The 17,660-nt window shown below is 44.8% G+C and overlaps 1 protein-coding gene across 10 annotated transcripts in view; it reads left to right on the forward strand.

Moving 5' to 3' along the window:
* sema4ba (sema domain, immunoglobulin domain (Ig), transmembrane domain (TM) and short cytoplasmic domain, (semaphorin) 4Ba) overlaps positions 1 to 17,660 on the forward strand; it is a 462,752-nt gene that overhangs the window by 208,919 nt on the left and 236,173 nt on the right. The window contains exon 1 of one of the 10 annotated variants that reach the window (XM_063065902.1): positions 13,988 to 14,016. The exons of the other annotated variants lie outside the window; for them this stretch is intronic. The gene's annotated coding sequence lies outside the window, so the exon portion shown is untranslated. Of the gene's footprint in view, positions 1 to 13,987; positions 14,017 to 17,660 lie in introns of those variants that run through there. 10 annotated transcript variants of the gene reach the window in all.

Here is a 17,660-nt window from a genome sequence, read left to right on the forward strand (position 1 = left end):
TTTTTTTTTCATTTATCTCTGTTAGTTTAACTCTATTCTCTTCTTCCTCACTGCCTCTCCAGCCTCCCATTCAATGTGCTATTCAGCTCAGTCATTCCCACATGTGGCAAGTTCCATATTCTCACCACCAAGAGGCTTTCTTTGCATTCTCAATGGGATTTCTTAGTGACTGTCTGGTAATGATAGGGCAAACAACAGGAATTCTGCAGATGCTGGAAATTCAAGCAACACACATCAAAGTTGCTGGTGAACACAGCAGGCCAGGCAGCATCTGTAGGAAGAGGTGCAGTCGACGTTTCAGGCCGAGACCCTTCGTCAGGACTAACCAATAAACCAATTGTTTGAAATCAGAATCAGGTTTAACATCACCGGTGTATGCTGTGAAATTCGCTATCTGAGCTACAAATCATTTTCTTTCTGATTTGTGAGAAGAGGGTGCCTATGATCTTTGAAAGACCCAAATGTTTTAATGGGTTCCAGACACAGGAAGGTGAACCTTGCAGTCCCAGCCAGTTAGGTTCAACCTTGACCTCTGTTGCTGTCTGTGTCGAGTTTGCACCATCCTAAGACCACACAGGCAATTGGCTGGCTGACAATCTGCTGGATGAACTCAGCAGCATCTGTGTGTGTGTGTGTGTGTGTGTGTGTGTGTGTGTGCCGGGGTAGTAGTTGTCAACGTTTTGGGCCAAGACCCTGCATCAAGACTGGTGCTAAGTTTTGATGCCACACGTTGACAATTCCTGTCCTCCTATAGATGCTGTTCAACCCACTGAGCTCCTCCAGCAGATTGTTTCTTGCTCCAGATACCAGCATCTGCAGTCTCTTATGTCTCCTTTGACCCACTGAGTCCAGCTCGAGCAAAGACCACCCACTTTTATGCTAATCACACCTTAGCCCATTGGCTTTCCCCACTTTCTCATCAATTCCTTCCTGGATTCACTTATCTCACATTCAGAATTTACAGTGGCCAATTAAACTGCTAATCCATACGTTATTGAGATGTGGGAGAAACTGCAAACTGGAAAACCTGCTCAGTCACAAGAAGAACATGCAAACTCCACACAGACAGCAACAGAAGTCAAGACTGAATCTGACTGGCTGGGATTGTGAGGTACCCACTTGTGATACCCACCTGTGCCTGGATCGTTCAAAGTCCTGACGAAGGGTCTCAGCCTGAAACGTCGACTGCACCTCTTCTTACAGATGCTGCCTGGCCTGCTGCGTTCACCAGCAACTTTGATGTGTGTTGCTGGTAATGATAGGGTCTTGTTCTGCTTTTCCCCATAGGGAATCATTTTCCCTGCTTCCATTCTATCAAAACCATAATTTTGAAGACCTCAGAAGAATGTGTATTTCTTCCTAATATGTATCCCCTTTGCATTTCTGTTATCATCCTTATAAATCTTAGCAAATCTTCTCCATCATTTTCTCATATGGTAAACATTCTAATAGTACATAATACTCCATGTGTGGTCTTACCAAGGTTGAATACAAGTTTAGCCCAACTACCCTTCTTTTCCATCCTATCTGAGAATAAACTCAAATATCTGGCTTGTTTTCTCAATAGTTTTGCTAACCTGTGGATCTACCTTTAGTGAACTGCATTTTTGTACTAGAGATTTCTTTGTTCCTGTATTCTATCCAGGTCTGTGCCTTCCAAGTTACAAATTGCCTCCTCAGTCTTTCTACCAGAAGTGCTCTTTTGTATATCTCTGTGTTGAACTTCACTTGACAGTTATTTGCTCACTATCCAGATTTATTAATGCCCTCTTGTTCCCTATTGTAGTCCTCGTTGACCTCTCCCGCTAATGTGCTCTCATCCACAGATTTAGAAATGGTGTTATTTTTGAGTCTAAGTCTAAATTAGTACTGCAAATTGTGAATCATAGTAGTCCCAGTACAGGACGTTATGGGAACATCATGAACCATTCTCTTCCACTGTGATTAATAACCTTTTATATTCATTCTCCTACTTTCTGAACTGAAGCCTGTTACTAAGTTACCAAGCTATACTGCTGGTTGTAATTGGTATTGAGGTACAGTGGGAAAAAAATTTGTTTTGCATGTCAATCCATACAGTTAATTTTTCAACATCAGTACACTGGAGTCACACAAGGAAAAAGCATTGACAGAGTACAGAGAAAATGCAGTGCAGGTAAATAATAAGGTGTAAGGCCATGGTGGGAGGTAAATTGTGAGGACGAGCCTTGTTAGTTAGTTTTAAGTTAAAGAAGGCCTGGTGTTTTCTGGTGCAGTTACAAGTTGTGATGAATTTCAGGGCAGACCATGCACTGTGGAGTCTCTACAGATCCCAATGATTGGGAGTCATTGGCTTGACTGAGAGTCACAACAGTAAGGGACTTTCTTCCGAAGGTCTTTTTCGCCCTTTGATACCGAATTAACTGCAGCTTTGTCTCCATTGCTGCCACTCCAAGAGGCCCCTGATCGATGGAAATGAGAGACCAAATTTGGTGTGGTCAGTCCAGCAGTTGTCAGTACCTCTCATAGAGCAGGTGATGGGGACAACTATGTGGTCCTCACTGGGTGGTTAGAATGAGATGCACCATTTAGCCTTCTCTGAAGGAGGAGGCTGTTGATTACAGGAAAGCCACGTTCCAAGAATTTTATCAGGTGAAGGACACAGATGGAGTTTGCTTAACCTACTGTGTCCTTGACAATGGCTCTGGAGTTGCTCCCAGTGACAGAACTTGCGGTTGTGGCTCAAATGCGGAGAGAGGGAGACTGAAGTGGATCAACAGGTCACTGACTTTAATGGGAATTGTCCTGAAATAAAAATACAATAAATGCCAGGCCAGCAGTTTTGTTAACTAGAGCGTTGAAATTAAAGCTAACGCAGATACAGCGGTTCGGCCGTAGTAAATTAATACTAAATAAATACTGCTCCCTCGCAACATCAGGCTAAACCTGAGTATTCTTTCCCAGAACCAGGGCAATAGCAAATTTGGGGTGTTCATGTAGCTCTGCTATTGATCAAGTCACAACAAGACTGGAACGAGAAGCAGGGAGTTAAATACCATCGCAATGAAAGGCTATGTAACTGGAATGTACATAACCATGGGCGTGATTGCTGAACCCATTCCGCAGCCAACCTGCCAAGGCACATTGACCCCCTGGCAGAGTCCACGGTTGTGACACCCAGAGCCTTGATCTAGATTCTGTCTTGGCTCTGTACAATGGATATGGCCTTCACCTCAGGACCAAAGCAAACAAAATGTTCTGGGCAGCATTAGCTATGAGACATGGCCTTTTTGAAATTCACAAATAGCCTTCAGCTGAGAAGGATTACAGGGAATCCTTTACAATTTGGCTGCCGTCAAAAACGTGTTACCAATCCAAGTCATAATAATATGACAGCTATGCTCCAAACAATGTGCCAACCTGAATCCCAATCCCAGTGTACTCCGGGATCAAGCAGGACTGTGAGATTGCACCAACTCCCTCCTCAATCTTCTTTCCTACAGGACTTCACCTCATCTCCAATGGAATGAAAAGGAAACTGTTCAATCTTTGTCATTTCCACTCAGGACTAAGATTAATTCCTTCTTCGGTCATGGGTTTTTCATACGAGGTGCCATCGGCACACGTGTGTACTCTGAGTCCCATCTCAAACTCATTGTTGATTCATTCAAAGAAACTTATGAGCCAATGTGTTTTGTATAACATTTGGAAGACAGGCTCCCTCTACCAACTTACATCTACTGTTATAATATTGAATCCCAATTAGCAAGGTTCATAAGGATCCTGAAAACGTGAATCATAATCCATATCCTAGGAGCCAATGATCAGCGAAACCAATGCCGATAATGAAATTCATCACCACCTTCAGGGAGACAGCAGAATCTTTAGCCTATTGAGGAAACAAGGTGTTTGAAAATCAGTTCTTCAAACTTGGCACCAAGCTCCTGAGCAGCAGTGATCTCTGCCTTCTGAGTCATGTGCTCATGGGCACAGAAGTACTACCAGTACTGCCTATGCAAAGTCCTCCAAATTCATGGCAAATAAATTTCTCTATCTTCTCCCAGAGTAACATCTCCAGTGTTGAGGTACCAGACTTAGTAGTCCTAACCATACCTAACACATGCTTGACACAGGGAGCCTCTACTCTGAGCTATGTTATAGCAAGGGATTTAATTCTAGGTGGACTGAAGAATTGTTTCACACATTGTCAAGATCTTCCTGAAAAATGAGACTTCCTTCATTACTCATGGAACCACTTTGTGCTCACCCCCCACCCCCCAGCCTGTGATTGGTTAGGGTAGGAAATTTAGGGCACTGAGCAACTCAGGTGTTGGTATTGGAATTGGTTTATTAATGTCACATGTACCAAAATAGAGCGAAAAACTTACTGTTTGTACAGATCAACTCATCACAGATGGCATTGAGCTATAATAAAGTAAACAATAACCATGCCGAATAAAGTGTAAAAGCTACTGAAAGAGAGAGTGCAGGTACACAAGGCAGATTATGAGGGAGCCTCAGGTCCCACACCACCGCGTTCAGGAACAGTTATTACCCCTCAGCCATCAGGCTCTTAAACCAGTGGGGGATAACTTCACTCACTCCATCACTGAACTTTTCCCACAACCCTTGGACTCACTTTCAGGAACTCTTCATCTCATGTTCTTGATATTTATTGCCTATTCATTTATTGTTGACCCAGCTGGTGGCGTAGTGGCATCAGTGCCGGACTTTGGGACGAAAGGTCCTGAGTTCGAATCCAGCCGGCTCCCCTGCACGCTTTCCATCCGTGCTGGGTTACGATCTCTTTGGAAACTCACCCGGCAGAAGGTAATGGCAAACCACTGCTGTAACTTGCCTCGTACGCGGTTCCCCACTACGTCAGAGAGGCGTGGAGGAAAATCGTCTGCTAATCGGAGAAACTCCAGACGCGATGTACCTTTCTTTTTTCCATTTATTCTTATTTTTTTTTGTATTTGCACGGTTTGTTGTCTTTTGCATATTGGTTGCATATTGTCTATTCTCTTGGGTGCAGTCTTTCATTGATTCTATTATGTTTCTTGGATTTACTGAGTATGCCCACAAGAAAATGAATCTCGGGATTGTATATGGTAACAGATATGTATTTTGATAATAAGTTTACTTTGAACTTTGAAGAGTCCATCTTATTGTACAAGAGATCCATTGAAGAGTCTGATAACAGTGGTGGAGAAGTTGTCCTTGAGTCTGATGATATGTGCTTTCGGGCTTTTATATCCTCTGTCTGATAGTACAGGGGAGGACAGAGAATGTCTGGTGTGGGTGGGGTCATTGATTATACTGGCTTGCTTTACAGAGGCAGAGTGAAGTATGGACAAAGTCAATTGAAGGGACACTGGTTTCTGTGATGTGCTGAGCTCTGTCCCTCCCTGCAATTTCTTGCAGCCACTGAATTCAAGAACATGCAGAGGAGGTGGAGAGAATGTTTCCATTAGTAGGAGAATGTAGGATCATAGGGCATGGTCTCAGAATAAAGGGATGTCCCATTACATCTGAGATGAGAAGGAGTCAAGTGAGCACATCCCATCAAGCCAAGCTCTGCTCACTACATTGGTCTTCAAATTCTCTGATCCCACACTAGTCTCACAGCTGCCTTAGACTTAGACCGACACAAATAATCCTTGACCCAGAGTGACTCTCTTAGACGAAACATAATTATTCCACCTTAAAGTGTGATGCGATTATGATTAGCACCTCAAGATACTGGGGCAACATCCAATTGCTCCTCTCAAAATAGTGCCATAGAATCTTGTACATTCATTCAAGAGGGCAAGTTTACATTCTTAATCCAGAGCAGTACTTCTCTTTCAGTGCAACATTTACTCAGTACTACAGTCCATTCCCGGCCGGCTGGTGGCATAGTGGCATCAGTGCTGGACTTCGGAGTGAAGGCTTCCAAGTTCGAATCCAGCCGGCTCTCTTACATGCTTTCCATCCGTGCTGGGTTGAGCGTCGAGCTAGCAATTCGGCATCGTAAAAATAAGAAAGCCTGCTTAAAAAAACGCCGTCATGATGGCGTCCCGATGACTCCACTGGGAGTTAAGGGCTTTCTTCTCTTCTCTACAGTCCAATCCCAGCCTAAGTTCTGTGCTCAAGTCCCTGGGATGTGACCTGCACCCAAAGCAGGGAGTACAACCTATTGGATCGCATTTGACACCAGTGGAATTAGAGTAGGTGAACTAATAATTGGTAGCAACAAGACAAACTGAGCCTTTTTGTTGATAATAAAGAAGGTAAGTGCAATATTGGCATTCATCTTTGGCTTAATGTATGAAGAGCATTTTGATGCCCCTGGGCTTGTATTCGATGGAGTTCAAAGAATGATGGGGATCTTATTGAAGTCTACTGGAATTGAATTGGATGGAATGGGTGTGGAGAGGGCGTTTCATTTAGTGGGAGGGTCTAGAATCCAAAGGCATAGCCTCAGAATAGAGGGATATCCCTTTAAAACTGAATGAGAAGGAATAAATAGGATTTGTTAGCACAGATTAACCAGGACTGTGGAAGCCAAGTCACTGGGTGTATCTGTGGCAGAGATTGATAGGTTCTTGATTGGCACAGGAGGTAAGAGTAATGGTGAGAATGGGGTTGGGAAAAATATCAGCCAAGATTAAATTGTAGAGCAGACTTCATGGTTCAAATTGTCTAATTCTGGTATATTTTACGATCTTATGATCTCTTGGGAAAAGAAAATCCAGTGCTTTCTTGCTTTGTTAAAAATGATTTTCCAAGATGGAGTAAGGTGGTTTAAGCTGTTGCTGTCTGAGTCACTCACAGATTCTAAGATTTATGAGCTGGGACAGTAATGCAGAAGGAGCAAGTTACAATTTATATTTAAACTGAATATTTAATCATCTGAAAATTATAACTTTTCAATTACCCACTGTATAAATGTGGAATTCATCAAGTATATTTAGTGGTGTATAATTTATTTATTCCAGCATGGTTTAACAGCACTTCTTCCAGATTACCAGCACACACCGTACTATATTTTGTGGTAAAAATCTGATAGCGGGCTTGTAATTGCTGGTCACAGTTGCCACTACACCGGACAGCTATAGAGACAGCTTGTTGCTTCAGTCCTGGAGATATGTATGGAAGATTGTATACTGGGTAGGGTGTGAATTGGGGTGATAGCACCTGCAAGTACCAATGAGATGGTTCAAGTTCAAGTTTATTGTCATCTAACTGTGCAATTATACAACCCAAATGAAACCATGTTACTTTAGACCATGATGCACCCACATAACATATCTCAAACACAGCACATAAACCAAAATGTTATATTATAAATAAGTTAATGAAGTATAATTCAAAATGCATGTAGTAAAGCACAGCACAAGTTAAAAGGAAACAGTGCAGTGAACGGCTCACTGTCGTAGTGATGAGATTTTAGTGGTGGCAGGGTATTTGTTAGTCTCACAGCCTGAGGGAAGAAGCTGTTACCCAGTCTGGCAGTCCTAGTCCCGGTGCTCTTGTGCCTCCTTCCTGATGATAGTGGGTCAAAGAGATTGTGGGATGGGTGGTAGGGACTCTCAACAATGCTTTGGGCTTTTCGTCTGCAACACTCCCGGTAAATGTCACAAAGAGGGGTGAGGGAGACCCCAGTGATCCTCTCGGCGGTTATTACTGTCTTGCAGTCTGGTGCCTTGCAGCTTCTGTACCACACAATGACGTTCTGAATTACAGAGCAGCTGAATTCTCTCCATTGTATGCTACTGGCTCTTAAGCTTATCCCTTCCATACACAAGCAAATTTCCACAGTGTTAGCATCAGCTAGATTGTCATTTCATTTTACTTTATATACAGTGCATATAGTCCCTAAATTTACCAAGGTGGGCTGTATAACGTGAGCTGCTCTGTATTGATAGCAGCAACGTGTAGAAATTATATTTAGCTCTCTGTGCATGTAAGTACATAATATTTTATCTTTTATATTTCAGTTCTAAATTGTGGGCTTTCAGAATGATATCTGTTGCACTGAATTGGACATTTGTCCATGAGTAAATTTTCTCTGTTCTAATGTTTAAATAGGCTATAATTTGTCTGTAAGCCAAGAATAATTATTTGTTGTACAGAGTACCCTTATAATGATTTTCCGTACGATGATCTGAATCTGATCAGCAGCTCACTTGGTTCAAAATCAGGTTGAATAGAGAAAACGTTACGTTAGACTCATGAAGGAAATACATCAGAATAGTGGATCTGTCATTACATCAAACCTGTCTCTACCACTTGAGAAAAGCAGCTGCTGGGTAGCTTAAACACAATTTCAACAAGACTGAACATTCCAGTCACTACATCCCGTACAGACTCAAGATTCCTCCTTTACTTTTATTGTTTTTTCATCCTGCTGTAGTTACAGACACAAGAAATAGAAACAATTTGTTCTCTTGTGAGGGCTTTGCCATTCAACAGGGTCACAACTGCTCTTTTACCTCAGTGGCACTTTCTGGCATTAACCCATGTCCCATGATTTTCTTCCAGTCCATAAATCTGTCCATCTCCATCTTTAATATATACTTCTTCCCAGATTATGAATGCCCGTACATACAGACAAATATTTGGGAAACGATGGGATGGATTTGCCACTGCTATGGATCTGCAGACATCTTCTGCCATCCAGGAATTCAGTCTCAGATTCCATTTCCGACTTCCACATGACAAACGGTTCACAGGAATGGAGCAGTACCTAACTCAGGGACAATCTATAATCAGAAAGTAAGCCTGTAGGGGAGAGAATTCCAAAGTTAACTTCCACCAGGATGAGACACTTTCTTCTCATCTCTGTCCTGAATGCTGACCCCCCCAACCAGGGGAAACATTATCCATGAACCTCTCCCCATATGGATTTCAAAGATCAGTGCTTTAGAGAGCAAAGGCTCAGTATATTTAATCTGTTCTCGTAGACAAGCTTATATATTTAGCAACAGACATCAAAGTTGCTGGTGAACGCAGCAGGCCAGGCAGCATCTGTAGGAAGAGGTGCAGTCGACGTTTCAGGCCCGAGACCCATCGTCAGGACTAACTGAAGGAAGAGTGAGTAAGGGATTTGAAAGTTGGAGGGGGAGGGGGAGATGCAAAATGATAGGAGAAGACAGGAGGGGGAGGGATGGAGCCAAGAGCTGGACAGGTGATAGGCAAAAGGGATACGAGAGGATCATGGGACAGGAGGTCCAGGAAGAAAGACAAGGGGTGGGGGGACCCAGAGGATGGGCAAGAGGTATATTCAGAGGGACAGAGGGAGAAAAAGGAGAGTGAGAGAAAGAATGTGTGCATAAAAATGAGTAACAGATGGGGTACGAGGGGGAGGTGGGGCCTTAGCGGGAGTTAGAGAAGTCGATGTTCATGCCATCAGGTTGGAGGCTACCCAGACGGAATATAAGGTGTTGTTCCTCCAACCTGAGTGTGGCTTCATCTTTACAGTAGAGGAGGCCGTGGATAAACATGTCAGAATGGGAATGGGATGTGGAATTAAAATGTGTTGCCACACTCAGGTTGGAGGAACAACACCTTATATTCCGTCTGGGTAGCCTCCAACCTGATGGCATGAACATCGACTTCTCTAACTTCCGCTAAGGCCCCACCTCCCCCTCGTACCCCATCTGTTACTCATTTTTATGCACACATTCTTTCTCTCACTCTCCTTTTTCTCCCTCTGTCCCTCTGAATATACCTCTTGCCCATCCTCTGGGTCACCCCCCCCCCTTGTCTTTCTTCCCGGACCTCCTGTCCCATGATCCTCTCGTATCCCCTTTTGCCTATCACCTGTCCAGCTCTCGGCTCTATCCCTCCCCCTCCTGTCTTCTCCTATCATTTTGCATCTCCCCCTCCCCCTCCAGCTTTCAAATCCCTTACTCACTCTTCCTTCAGTTAGTCCTGACGAAGGGTCTCGGCCTGAAACGTCGACTGCGCCTCTTCCTATAGATGCTGCTTGGCCTGCTGCGTTCACCAGCAACTTTGATGTATGTTGCTTGAATTTCCAGCATCTGCAGAATTCCTGTTGTTTGTGCTTATATATGCAACTTGGTTTCATTGCATTTTGAGAAACCTTGTATACAGACCCAATTTTTCATTTGGCTTGCTGTTTTCCTTTCTCACCTCCATAGGAATCTTAACTGCGGGTCAGTATATCACAGTTTCTTTAAGTGAGAAGGTCGAGGGTTGAGATGCTTCCACAGACTTGAGTATATCAGGATGGTGCTCCTGTCCAGGACCACAGGCACTTCCTGGCTCAGAAGAAACAATAAGTTCACAGTCTGTTCTCAGCACGTACAGCTAAAATCTGTGCAGAGCGGGCTACTTTGGAAATTTGAACCTGGGAACGAACCACATAAAACATGTTTAGCTTTAACCACACATAATCAGTCACCAACATTTGTATGGATGAAGATCCCAAGTTTTAAAGTTTATTTCCAGCCTGTTATATATTTGTGTTGCTGGCAAACGACGAGAAGCTGGTGATGTTTTCCTTGTTAAAATGCAGAGGGCTGTGGCTGTTGCTTTTATCTGTTCGACAACATTACTTGCTGGATGTCATTTTTGAATCTTGGATTTTTGAACCTTACAGCATTTCATGATGGATTTTAAAATACAGCCATGTTGAAAATTAAACATCCCTTTACTTAAGTTGCCAATGTTTACTACTGTGTTAAACATTGTAATTATCTCCCCTTTGCTCCTCTCGTGACTTGGTTTTACTTGTATCTATGTTTATTCTTCACTAAATAATCAGTTGTCTCTTCCTTTAGAATTAGCTTCCTTTTATAGAAGCCAATTGGAAATATTGGAGAAGAATTTGATATGCTCCAGTTTCCGTTGGACAAAAACACTACCAATAAAAAAAGTAGGCAACATCGATGGAAAAGAGTGCAGTCGACGTTTTGGGCTGAGACCTTTCAACAGGACTGGAGAAAAAAAGATGAGGGGTAGAATTAAAAGGTGGGGGGAAGGGAGAGAGAAACTCAAGGTGATAGGTGAAACCGGGAGGGGGAGGGGAGAAGTTGATTGGTGAAGGAGATACAGGGCAGGAGAAGGGGGAGCCTGATAGGAGCAGACAGAAGCCCATGGAAGAAAGTAAAGTGGAGGAGGAACACCAGAGGAAGGCAGTGGGCAGGCAAGGAGAGAAGGTGAGAGAGGAAAAAGGGGATGGGGTAATGGTGAAAGCGGAGGGGTGTGGGCCATTACCGGAAGTTTGAGAAATCAATGATCATGCCGTCAGATTGGAGGCTACCTAGACAGAATATGAGGTGTTGTTCCTCCAACCTGAGTGTGGCATCATCACGACAGTGGAGGAGACCATGAATAGACATACTGGAATGGGATTGGGAAGTGGAATTAAAATGGGTGGCCACTGAGAGATTTCACTTTTTCTGGCAGACGGAGCATAGGTGCTCAGCAAAGCGATCTCCCAATCTATGTCGGGATTCACCGAAATACAGGAGGCCACAGGAGATACCTCGACTTACTACCTACATCCATGACACTGCACATACTCTGGATCTTTTCAATGATTTCAGGTTCCCTGGCCCCCATCATCTTATTTTCACTATGGATTTCCAGTCCCCATACACCTTCCATCCCCCACCAGGAAGGCCTCAAAGCTCTCCATTTCATTCTGGACACCAGACCCAACCAACTCTCATCCACCTAGCGGAACTTGTCCTCACTCTTAATAATTTCTCCTTTGGTTCCTCCCACTTCCTTCAAACAAAAGGTGTAGCCATGGGCACTCACATGGATCCCAGCTAAGCCTGCCTGTTTGTCGGCTACGTGGAACAGTCTATGTTCTAAGCCTACACTGGTGGCCGTCCCGGACTTTGTCTATGCTACATTGACAACTGCATTGGTGCTGCTACCTGCACCCATGCAGAACTCATCGACTTCATCCACTTTACCTCCAACTTCCACCTTGCCCTCAAATTTACCTGTCCATTTCCGACACCTCCCTCCCCATTCTCGATCTCTGTGTGTCCACCTCTGGAGACAGCTTAACTACTGATGACCATTACAAACCCACGGACTCTCACAGCTAACTGGACTGCACCTGCTCCTACCCTGTCACTTGCAAAAACACCATCCCCTTTTCTCAGTTCCATCAGCTCTGCTGCATCTGCTCTCAGGATGAGGCTTTTCATTCCAGAATAAAGGAGATGTTCTCCTTCTTCAAAGAAAGGGGCTTCCCTTCCTCCACCATCAACGCTGCTCTGAACCGCATCTCTTCCATTTCATACACGTCTGCTCTCACCTCATCCTCCTGCCACCCTACCAGGGAGAGGAATTGTCTTGTCCTCACCTCCCACCCCACCAGCCTCCGCGTCCAGCACATAATTCTCTGCAACTTCCGCAATCTCCAACAAATCCCACCACCAGGCACATCTTTCTCGCCCCCCTACTTTCTGCAGGGATCGCTCCCTACGCGACTCCCTTGTCCATTCACCCATCCCTACTGATCTCTCTCCTGACACTCATCCTTGCAAACAGAACAAGTGCTGCACCTGCCCCTACACCTCCTCCCTCACTACCATTCAGGGCCCCAAACAGCCCTTCCCTAGGTGAGGCGACACTTCACTTGTGAATCTGTTAAGGTTATATACTATGTCTGGTGCTCCCGGCGTGGCCTCCTGTGTATCAGTGAAACCTGACGTAGATTGGGAGATCACTTCGCCGAGCAGCTACGCTCCATCTGCCAGAAAAAGCGAGATCTCCCATTAGCCACCTATTTTAATTCCACTTCCCACTCCCTTTCTGATATGTCTATTCATGACCTTCTCCACTGTTGTGATGAGGCCGTACTCAGGTTGGAGGAACAACACCTCGTATTCTGTCTGTGTAGCTTCCAACCTGAAAGCACGAACATCGATTTCTTGAACTTCCCATAATGGTCCGCCCCCCCACCCTCACCATTCCCCATTCCCCATTCCCTTTTCCCTTTCTCACCTCCTCTCTTTGCCTGCCCACTGCCTTCCTCTGGTGCTCCTCCTCGCTTTTCTTTCTTCCGTGGCCTTCTGTACTCTCCTATCAGGCTCCCCCTTCTCCTGCCCTGTATCTCTTTCACCAATCAACTTCCCAGCTCTTTACTTCACCCCTCCCTCTCTCGGTTTCACCTATCATCTTGTGTTTCTCCCTCCTTCCCCCCCACTTTTTAACTCTTCCCCTCATTTTGTTTTTCTCCGGTCCTGCTGAAAGGTCTCGGCCTGAAATGTGGACTATACTCTTTTCCATAGATGCTGCCCGGCCTGCTGTATGCCTCCAGCATTTTGTGTGCGTTGCTTGGATTTCCAGCATCTGCAGATTTTCTCTTGTTTGCAATAAAAAAAAACTTCCCTCTATATTTTTGCTGTTAGAAACCATATAATTTCCATGTTGACTGAAAGAGAAAATGTTGGAACCACACAACAGATGTGAAGAGAAAACTGTCAACATTTCAGGTCCATAGCCCTCAACAGAACTGGAAAAAGAGAGAACAAGCGTGTTTATTTGGAAATTAGAGGCATGGGGAGAAGGGGGGGGGGAATATCTGTAATATTCTGTTGTATCTTTAATACAAGACTTACAAGGATGTTGCCAGGACTGGAGGGACTGAACAATAGGGAGATTTTGTGCAGGCTAGGACTTTATTCCTTGGAGTACAGAAGACTGAGGAGTGATCTTATAGATATATAAAGTCACAAGGTGCATAGATAGGGCGAATTTCTTCTTTACCGTTGTCTCCATCATCACCAATAACAGTGTGAGGCACTTTGAGTTCCCAGCCATTTTTGCTGGTTCTCCTTCCAGGGTAGGCGGGAGTCCCTGTCTGCTGCCCTCTAGCTTTGGGCTTTTTTCCGTTCCTTAGGTCTCGGCCGTCGGATGCATCCCTCAGACACTGGGCCGGTCATCAGCCCCTGGCCCTGAAACAAGGTTTCAGTCTCTTTCCCAGGGTTGTTGAATCAAGAATGAGAGGGCAAAGATTCAAGATCAAAGGGGAAATATTTGCTGTTTTTCGCACTGAGCAAGGTACGTATATTGAATGAGCTTCCAGAGGAAATGGTTGAGATAGCTACATTAACAACATTTAAGGGTTATTTGGATGGATACATGGACAGATAAAGTTTAGGGGGATATGGGTCAAGCACTGGCAAATAAGTCTGGCTTAGATGGGTACCTTGGCTGGCATATATGTTAGGCCGAAAGGCCTGTTTTTGAGCTCTAGGATTATAATGGGTGAGGACCAGAGTTGTCAAGATAACAATTACCTTAAAATTCAGGCAGAAATAAAAATAGAAAGAAATTGAAACAGAAAGGTGCAAACATATAAGTAGTGAGAGAAAGGGAGCGAGATGAAAAGGAAAAGGTTACCAAAAATTGTTAAGTCCCTGAGGGCTGCACCATGCCCAGATGAGGTGCAGTTCCTTGAGCTTATATTAGACGTTGTTGGAGCAATGTGGAAGGTTGAAATGGAGAGTTCAGAGTGTGAGTGGGTTGGGGAATTAAAGTGACAGGCAACTGGAAGTTCAAGGCGACCCTTATAGCTCGATGGGGTTATCTGCTGCTCAGTCTGGTCTGGTTTTCTCCCGTGTATAGTGAACCATATTTGAATCACAGTTTAAATATTTATTAAATACTTAAAGTCATAGAGAAGTACAGCACAGAAACAGGCACTTCAGCCCATCTAGTCCATGCTAAAACCATTTAAACTGCCTTCTCCTAATGGCCTGTGCCAGGACCATAGCCCTCCATCTCCCTACTATCCATGTGTACCTATCCAACACATTTCAAAGTTGCTGGTGAACGCAGCAGGCCAGGCAGCATCTCTAGGAAGAGGTAAAGTCGACGTTTCGGGCCGAGACCCTTCGTCAGGACTAACTGAAGGAAGAGCTAGTAAGAGATTTGAAAGTGGGAGGGGGAGGGGGAGATCCAAAATGATAGGAGAAGACAGGAGGGGGAGGGATGGAGTCAAGAGCTGGTCAAGTGATTGGCAAAAGAGGTATGAGAGGATCATGGGACAGGAGGCCCAGGGAGAAGGAAAAGGAGGGGGGGGGAAACCCAGAGGATGGGCAAGAGGTATAGTCAGAGGGACAGAGAAAGAAAAAGGATAGAGAGAAAAAGAGTGTGTGTATATAAATAAATAACGGATGGGGTACGAGGGGGAGGTGGGGCACCAGCGGAAGTTAGAGAAGTCAATGTTCATGCCATCAGGTTGGAGGCTACCCAGACGGAATATAAGGTGTTGTTCCTCCAACCTGAGTGTGGCTTCATCTTTACAGTAGAGGAGGCTGTGGATAGACATATCAGAATGGGAATGGGATGTGGAATTAAAAGGTGTGGCCACTGGGAGGTCCTGCTTTCTCTGGCAGACAGAGCGTAGGTGTTCAGCAAAACGATCTCCCAGTCTGCGTCGGGTCTCGCCAATATATAGAAGGTCACATCGGGAGCACCGGACGCAGTATATCACCCCAGTCGACTCACAGGTGAAGTGTCGCCTCACCTGGAAGGACTGTCTGGGGCCCTGAATGGTGGTGAGGGAGGAAGTGTAAGGGCATGTGTAGCACTTGTTCCGCTTACAAGGATAAGTGCCAGGAGGGAGATCAGTGGGGAGGGATGGGGGGGGGGCACGAATGGACAAGGGAGTCGCGTCGGGAGCGATCCCTGCGGAAAGCGGGGGGAATGGGAGGGAAAGATGTGCTTAGTGGTGGGATCCTGTTGGAGGTGGCGGAAGTTACGGAGAATAATATGTGGACCGGAGGCTGGTGGGGTGGTTAAATCTTAAATCTTCTCTTCGCCAGAGAAAGCAGGGTCTCCCAGTGGCCACACATTTTAATTCCACATCCCATTCCCATTCTGATATGTCTATCCACGGCCTCCTCTACTGTAAAGATGAAGCCACACTCAGGTTGGAGGAACACCTTATGTTCCGTCTGGGTAGCCTCCAACCTGATGGCATGAACATTCACTTCTCTAACTTCCACTAATGCCCCACCTCCCCCTCGTACCCCATTCGTTACTTATTTATATACACACATTCTTTCTCTCTCTCTCTCTCTCCTTTTTCTCCCTCTGTCCTTCTGACTATACCCCTTGCCCATCCTCTGGGTTTTTCCCCCCTCCCCCTTTTCCTTCTCCCCGGGCCTCCTGTCCCATGATCCTCTCATATCCCTTTTGCCAATCACCTGTCCAGCTCTTGGCTCCATCCCTCCCCCTCCTGTCTTCTCCTATTATTTTGGATCTCCCCTTCCCCCTCCCACCTTCAAATCTCTTACTAGCTCTTCCTTCAGTTAGTCCTGACGAAGGGTCTCGGCCTGAAACGTCGACTGTACCTCTTCCTAGAGATACTGCCTGGCCTGCTGCGTTCACCAGCAACTTTGATGTGTGTTGCTTGAATTTCCAGCATCTGGAGAATTCCTCGTGTTTACGTACCTATCCAAACTTTTTTTTTAGGTTATGCGGACATGCAGTCCTTGTTTATTGTCATTTAGAAATGCATGCATGCATTAAGAAATGATACAATGTTCCTCCAGAGTGATATCACAAAAAAAAACTTCTTCTAAACGTTGAAATCGAGCTTGCATGGATCACATGCTGGCAGCTCATTCCATACTCTCACGACTGTCTGAGTGAAGAAGTTTCTCCTTATGGTAAATTTCTTACCTTTCAACCTCAAGCCATGGACTCTGGTTGTAGTCACACCCAACCACAGTGGAAACAACGTTCTTGCACTTACCCTATCTATACCTGTTATAATTTTGTATACCTCTATCAAATCTCCACTCAATCTTCTACGTTCTAAAGAATACAGTCCTAACCTATTCAATCTTTCCTTATAACTCAGGTCCTCCAGACCCAGCAGCATCTTTGTAAATTTTCTCTGCACCTTTTCAACCTTGTTTAAATCTTTGGGCCCTTCTGAGAACAATTTGTTGTTCTGTAAAAAAGGAAATGGTTTATAAGTTAATACATGTTTCAGATCTTGAAATATTATTTAAAATTATTTCACATTCACATTCGAGAAAAATGAAAGGTTCCTTAGCCGCCAAACTCCCTTTTCCAAGACTTAAAGATTCATTTTTCAAAGTGAATCAAGATGGTGCCAAGCTACGGTCTCCGTTGCAACTCAGACTTAGTTATCTTTTAGGGTTTTTTTAGGTTCGTAGGGATAGTTTTGGGGACAGAGAGGGGAGTTAGGGGTCATCTTTAGATTTAGGGACTGGGACATGAGGAGTTTGAGGACAGGCTGGAGTCTTGGCCTCCATGCCATGTTCAAAAGCCGTGACACCTACAAGAAACATTTCACTCTGTGTCGTAATCTCTATTAACATGTTTACTCCACTTAAAACAATGGGGCCAGGGATGCCCGGTATAGGCAGACGACACCTTCAATAGACAGTGCTGCCCTCCAACAGAGAGTGCCCATCCTTAAACATGGAGTGGTCACCCTTCAAAGGAAGTGCCCTGCTCCTCCTATAGTAAATGTAATTCCTTCAACAGGGAGCACTGTGACAGTGGGCACCTGCCCTTTAATAGGGAGCTCACACCCTTTGAACGAGACTGTCAAAAGGCCCTTAGCCAGCTCCTGCCCTTCAACAGAGAAGTTCTACCTTTAATTCTGAAAGGAGGATACAAAGTGCTGAGAGAGAGAAACAGAGTTTACATTAGAGGGCATT

This window comes from Mobula hypostoma, chromosome 13 (assembly GCF_963921235.1).
Source record: "Mobula hypostoma chromosome 13, sMobHyp1.1, whole genome shotgun sequence".
Lineage (NCBI taxonomy): Eukaryota > Metazoa > Chordata > Chondrichthyes > Myliobatiformes > Myliobatidae > Mobula > Mobula hypostoma.